The sequence below is a fragment of the Tyto alba genome, unplaced genomic scaffold, assembly GCF_018691265.1.
Source record: "Tyto alba isolate M040663 unplaced genomic scaffold, T.alba_DEE_v4.0 Super-Scaffold_1000006, whole genome shotgun sequence".
In the NCBI taxonomy this organism is placed as follows: domain Eukaryota; kingdom Metazoa; phylum Chordata; class Aves; order Strigiformes; family Tytonidae; genus Tyto; species Tyto alba.
Window position 1 is genome coordinate 19,059,782 of NW_024881272.1, and position 6,710 is coordinate 19,066,491.

The following is a 6,710-nucleotide window of genomic DNA, read 5'->3' on the forward strand; positions in this document are numbered from 1 at the left end:
TATTAAAAGCTTGTTTAGATAAATGTATAGTGAGATGCAATTATGAAATAGCACCAAAGCATCCCAAAGGGAGTGTTTGAAAATACTTTGAGTATAGTAGCATAACTTAATACCAGCAATCAAGTAAATTAGAATTAAAAAATAGTCTCTAATTTTAATGATTTCCATTATTTTAATATCTTTCATCATGATTCTCAAATGCCCAAGAGGAAAAGAAAGGACCTTTGACATGGGCTAGCAATTAGAAAACAGATTTATAATGTGGCATCATTGGCACCAAACTAATATTCCCCTCTTGAAAATGATCTTGGTCATTTAGTTAAGTAATTTGCCTTATAATCCAAATAGTAAGTAATGTTTGGTTAAATTTGATAAAGTCAGAGGAAATCCTAGGGCATTATGACAAGTGAATTCCAGAGAAAGGAAATAACTATAACAATCAAAGCAATATTGCTTACATGCTGGTCAGATTCCAGGAATTAAAACCAAAACAAAACCCAGGCTGTGTGAAGTTCCCGTTGTACCTGTAGTACTGATAAGGAGAGGGCCTGAAAGCCATTGTGTGTATGTGTTTGCTTTTCTTGAATAAGTTCTACATTCTTCAGCTTTTATTGTCACACTTATACATGGGTGTAAGTGTTTATATATAAAAACTATACGGCAAGTTTGTTTCAATTTCTTAAAATGAGTTTTATTGGTGTATAAATGTCTCATGAGACTCTTGTAATGCTCAGCACCACATGGTCATATAAGAGCTGATTATGATTTATTGTGATATCAGTGTAGGATATGTGAAAAGATAGCAACATCAAAGATTTTAAATTTGGACACACAGATGCAATTATTTTACTTCATAGCATTCATTGGTGCTAAGCATCAGCAGTTCCTGTTGATGGAGTTCTACAAAAAGACAGATATGCCAAACTGAGAGCAGTGGTGCCTGACCTTGAGGCAGAAGCACCAGCTCAGGTCAGATGTATGCCAATAATGCCTGGGGAGAGTGGTATGTTCAGGATGTAATTGATGGCAACCAACATGATCTAGCTCTTCCCACAGCAAGCTACTGTGAGTTCTTCCCTGAAGCTTGCACCCAGTTGCTGCCCATGACAGCTGAGCCTCACCTGACAGAGAGGAAGATGCTATGTTGACTGACAGCCTTGACACTCCACTTTTTCCTTCAGAAAGTGGTTGGATACCTCTCCTATCTAGCATAACCTGCATGGAAGAGGAAGAAGACTCCCATCCTTTAAGCCCCTGTGGGTTATAGTGTTCTTGTAGGGTGTGGAATACCTACTTCTAACTGCTGCTTTCCTAAACAGAACAATACTAATTCTTTGGAAAATACCTTAAGTAGATGGTACTTCCGCCTCAAGCAGATGGGCTCTTTGGCATATGTGGGGCATCAGATGTGTTTTTTCAGTTCTCACTTTTAATATCCTTCCTCTTTTCATGAATGTTTAAGCACTCAGAATGTGAGTGAGAGAAAATAACTCCTGAAGCTTATCTACGAGGAAGTTCTGTTCTAGTGCATGTTTATATATTTCATATAAAAACCTAGACTGGATATTTTTTTGCCCCATTTTATCCCACAATGTAAAAATAAATTTGGTTGTTGGATCACAACCTGGAACTCCATGTCCACAGTATTCTACTACTATTAAAACACCACTGATTTACTGTCTTGAAATTCTCTTTTTTCACACCCTGCAGGACAATAACATAGTGTTCAGGACAAATTCTGGAAATTTTTTTGGCATTCTAGAAGAAACAGGAATTCAGATGTTAACAACTGAATCTTGGAGATCTCTGTTGTCATTTTAAGAGTTTACCACATGCAGAGTGTCTGCCCTGTCTTTATTGAAAGCTTCAATACCTGGTTCTGGTAGTAAATGTGGTCCTTCTCTACAGTTGCTATTCAGAGCTGAAAACATTGTCAGGGATTTGGGTTTGGGATAAACCTATACCTCTGGCTCAGGTAAGGAGAGCCATACCTAGCATGTGGGCTTAGTTACAAATGAGGTACAGATCTGAGAGCTGTGAAGGTATATTCAAAGAATGTACCATGTGTAGAGCTACCCCAGCTCATTCTGATAAAATCAGCTGCAAGCAGCTGAGGAGCCTGCATGTTTACTTCTGCCATCTGTGCTGGAGGAATTGTGTCTGCCTTCAGAGGTGTAGGTAGGGTAGACAGCAGGGATAGTCACTTGTTAAAGTACTGAATTATAAGCCACAAGAGTATCTACAGAGTCATCTCTGGCTGAAAAAGAAATTGAAGCATGTCATGTCCTCTCATCTCTGATGATTAAGAAGGTGGGTGAGCAATGTACCAGCAGATATGGTTAACACTGTACTTTGCCTACTGCCTGATCTTCAGTCTTGCTTACAACACGTCCAGAAAGAAGAAATAACCTTTTACAGCATTGTACTGTTGGATGTAAACAGATCCTGAAACATCCCTGCCTATGATTAGAAGCAGAATTTATACAGAGAACTTCAATACTGTTACTTGGTAGTAATTTGTGTGAGGGCTTTGAGGATTTCTGATTAAAATTTCCTGAAGTGGGAGACAGATGAGATCAATGGCTAGAATTGCTATAGTTCTAATCCTTTATATCTCCCTAGATCATTATATTTGTCTGCCTAAATCTTGATCATGTAGCTGTGAAGTTTTGCTGCAAAGTATTACATTCTAATACACTGTAAAATAGGGCAAGAAGCTTGAGATCTGTAGGTTGAATAACTAGATGCTGCAGCACAGTTGCTGTTACTAACTCTGTACTAACTTTGCTTCTGTGTTAGGCTTATCTGCGAAGAAATTATTCGTAAGATTTTATTTCTTGTCATTAGACTTTTCTTGAAATGCTTGATGAAAATCAAAAGCACTGGGTGTGTGGAATCTTGAGCATTCTTTAAAGTCACTTCGTAGGTTTAGCACAGTTTAGTATGGTTCAGAATGGCTTGATACATAATGTAAATTTTTGTTTGTTGACCTTTGCCACTAGGGCATGCTTTAATTTTAAGGAACGTATGATTATTCTAAAATAGTTGAATTTTAAAGCAATCCTTTGAATACCACTTACCAGTATCTAGTGTATCCATTGGGAGTGCTTCCAGTATTCAAGAAAGTCTTGATGCTAATGAGTCTTGAAACATATACTCAGAGTTTCACTTACCAAAAACAAAACAAATAAAAAAACACCCACCCAACCAACCAAAATTATATTAATATAAAGGTTTATAGTATCATTCTTTAAATAAAAATGTTTTATTTTCTTAATAATAGATTATAACTGAAATGCTTCTAACCTGACACCCAGTACTGCTTCCTGACTTTATGGGAAGGCAGTGTTTAAACCAAAGGCTTTGGAGTCAAAGATTTAACAAAGACAACCCAAAAATGCCTCTGTAAGTCAGTTTATATCACTGTGCAAACATAGTAAAATAAATAAAAAATACATTTTGGTAGCATGTGTAATCCAAATAATATCGTACCCATGCTGGAATTCATACATATTTATTTATACAGTACATTGAGTTGTATAGGTCACATCTTGTGTCACTGTGTATATATACACTACTCCCCTTCCCACTTATGATTATGTAACTGCAACATATATTTGCATATAACAGCTGTTTTATTAATATTTATGTATTTAGGTAAGCTTTTGATGTAGTTAAACATTGGGAAATTAAGAGTTCTGGCAGTATATTACCAGTCACAACTCTGCAGAACTCCAGCTAATACTTTGAAGAATAGCAGCAATCCTGGAACCAGATTTTCAGAATAGATGTGTGTGAAAATCTGAAAGTAAATTTGATTTAACATTTATTAATGTAGTGAAAAGACATACAAAAATAAAAGGAGCAGAATGTGTCATTTTAAATAAACATTATTAAATTTTACATCTCTTTTATAGTCAAAGATTGTTTTACTAAAATAGGTGAGGGCATTTGTTTGTGTGTGAGTCTATAGCTTCTGTGCCAATTTTAACAACTGTGGTCTTAGCTTGATAATAATCAGGCAAAGATTATAAAATCAGTAGTGCCAGCTGCCTGGCCTGTGTACAATCAGGCTTTCATGGAAAATCTGGGGACTGGATTGGTCAGAACCAGAAAGCAGCTGTTCTCAACTGCACGCTTCCGCTCAGAAACTACTGCTATCTGAGTGAGAATTAATGCTCCTTTTCACGTTAGTGCACTCTTCCACTGATCCTTACAGCAGCTGTTGCTGTGCTTCCCCTAAACACTTAACCTGGAGTTGTACTAGGACTCCATGCAGTAACTGGCAAAACATTCAGTAGGCAAAAGTCCTGAAATTTCAGGGAACTGGACTAGGTAAATCATGTGTTGTTTTTGTGAACTTTGTCCTTTCAGGATCGTACTTTCTGGAGCTATAGTGGTTTGGTTTGATACCTAGGCAGGGTAATAATTTCGTCCCACTCCCCAGCTGTCTATCTTGGAAGAAGCTGTCTATCTCATACTTGGAGGAAGATTGTATGGAAAATTCTATAGACCGTAACTTGCCCCTATGGAAATAAAAAAAAGAAAATAGTTTTGGGGTTTCTTCCTTTCACTGTGCAATGATAGTTTAATGACTGGAGGTATATTTGCAGCTCTACCACTTCCCTGCTGATGACCGTGAGAAAGTCACTTTATTGCATGGTGCTAGTTTCTCCACATGTGGCATAAGAGTATTGAAACTTCCCTTCTCTGTGGAACACCATGAGGTCTGTGTAGGAAGCTGAAATTATTTTAAGAGCATTGGGGAAACCATACTGGGGAACAAAGCTTATATGGTTTTGACTTTAACTGTTGCATCTTTTCTAGCTAGTGTGAACTGGCATGTGGCAGTCATGTCAGTGACTGGGACCCCAGCCCACACAGCTTTTGAGCATACATACTGTTAGTGTAAACGTACTCACTGAAATCAGTCAAACGGTCTTCCCCTGTCATTTTGCACTTACTTGTCAGGAAGCATGAAAGAGAAAATGTTGTCTGCCTTTCCTGGAGGTGTGTGGAGGAGTGTTGAATACTGTTACCTGAACTGAGTTCTTCAGAGGTTTTACCATTGATAGAGCTCAGTAAACTGAAGCTGCCTAATTCAAATAAATCTTCTTCTTGCCTCTATAGTAAGAGCCAGTCTTAAGTACTAAATTCAACCTTCGACGATTCATATTTGATTGTACTTTAAAATATACATTTATGTTAAGGTCAGAGCATCCCGGAGAGAGATGCTTTGATCGAAACCGACTTTTGGAACATTTCGGAAAACCGGAGTTGTTGGAGCCCACTAGATGTCAGTGTCACCACACTATAGACTACTGCAGCTGCGCTCGGGAGGCAGGTAGGCTTGTGTGTCTTAAGAGTAATGGATGAGTTGTTTTGTATCACAGAGATTGACTATGTAAGTTTTGTCTATTTTTATATAACTGTAGGAAGTAGTTCTGGGAACAGTGCTGCAACCCATTTATTCTGATTGTGTGATGTAGTTCCTACCAAACAATTTGTATGCAGCAGAAATACTTTAAGGAATAAGAAGACACATCAGAAGCAAACAAAAGGAAATATTTCTGAATAAATGGACATTCAGTGACCTAAAGACTATTATAGGGAACTGATAGCAGCAAATAATGCTTTGATTTCTGACTGTCTTCTCCAAAGGAGTGTCTCTCCTCGAAAATGTGGCAGCTATTCTGGCCTTGATATTTATTATTGTTTGGGGAAATGGAATTTTAGATCTGAAAACACATCCAGAAGTTCATTAGGAGATGGTTCATTAGATGTACAGAAACCCACAAAAAATGGGAAACCTAGACAAAGAAAAAACTGAACTTGTGAAAAGTATAGAAATAGGAAAAGAAATGTAGAGAAATTCCATTAAAATATTAAAAAGTTGGTGCTGTTAAAATGTAACAGGTAAGGTAGAACAAAGGGCAGAATTTGATGTTGCAGATACAAAGACAGAGAAAAAAACTTCAGGTGATTATTCAGCATTTGCATAGATTTGTTGGTGTATTCAGGAAAACCACAGAATCATAGAAGAGCCCAGGCTGGAAGGGACCTTGAAAGATCATCTGGTCAAACCTTTCATGGAAAAGGGAGCCTAAGTGAGATTACCTAGCAATCTGTCCAGTTCCATCTTGAAAACCTTCAGTGACAGGGACTACCACTGGGGAGGTTATTCCAGTGACTGACTGTTCTCGCTGTAAAAAATTTCTTTCATGTATCCAGATGAAACCTCTCCTATTGCAACTCACACCCATTGCCCCTTATCTTCTCCATGTGGCTCCTTGTGGAGAGAATGCTTCTGTCCTCTTTGTAGCCACCCTTTAAGTATTGGAATATTGTGATGAGGTTCCCCCCTAAGCCTTCTATTCTCCAGAGAGAAGAGACCTAACTCCTTCAGTCTCCTCAAAGGAAAGTCCTTTGATCATCTTCATGACCTTCCTTTTGGACCCTCTCCAGTCTGTCTGCACCTTTTTTGAATTATGGGGGCCGGAACTGGAGAGTACTCTAGGTACAGTTTGGCAAGTGTTGAGTAGAGTGGGTGATCATGGCTCTGTCTCTGCTAGTAGTGCTGCTACAGATACAGCCCAGGATCCGATTTGCCTTTGTTACTGCAGCAGCGCATTGCTGACTCATGTTCAGCTTCTCCACCAGGACCCCCAGGTCCCCTTCAGCACAGCAGCTCCCCAGCCACAGACCCCAGC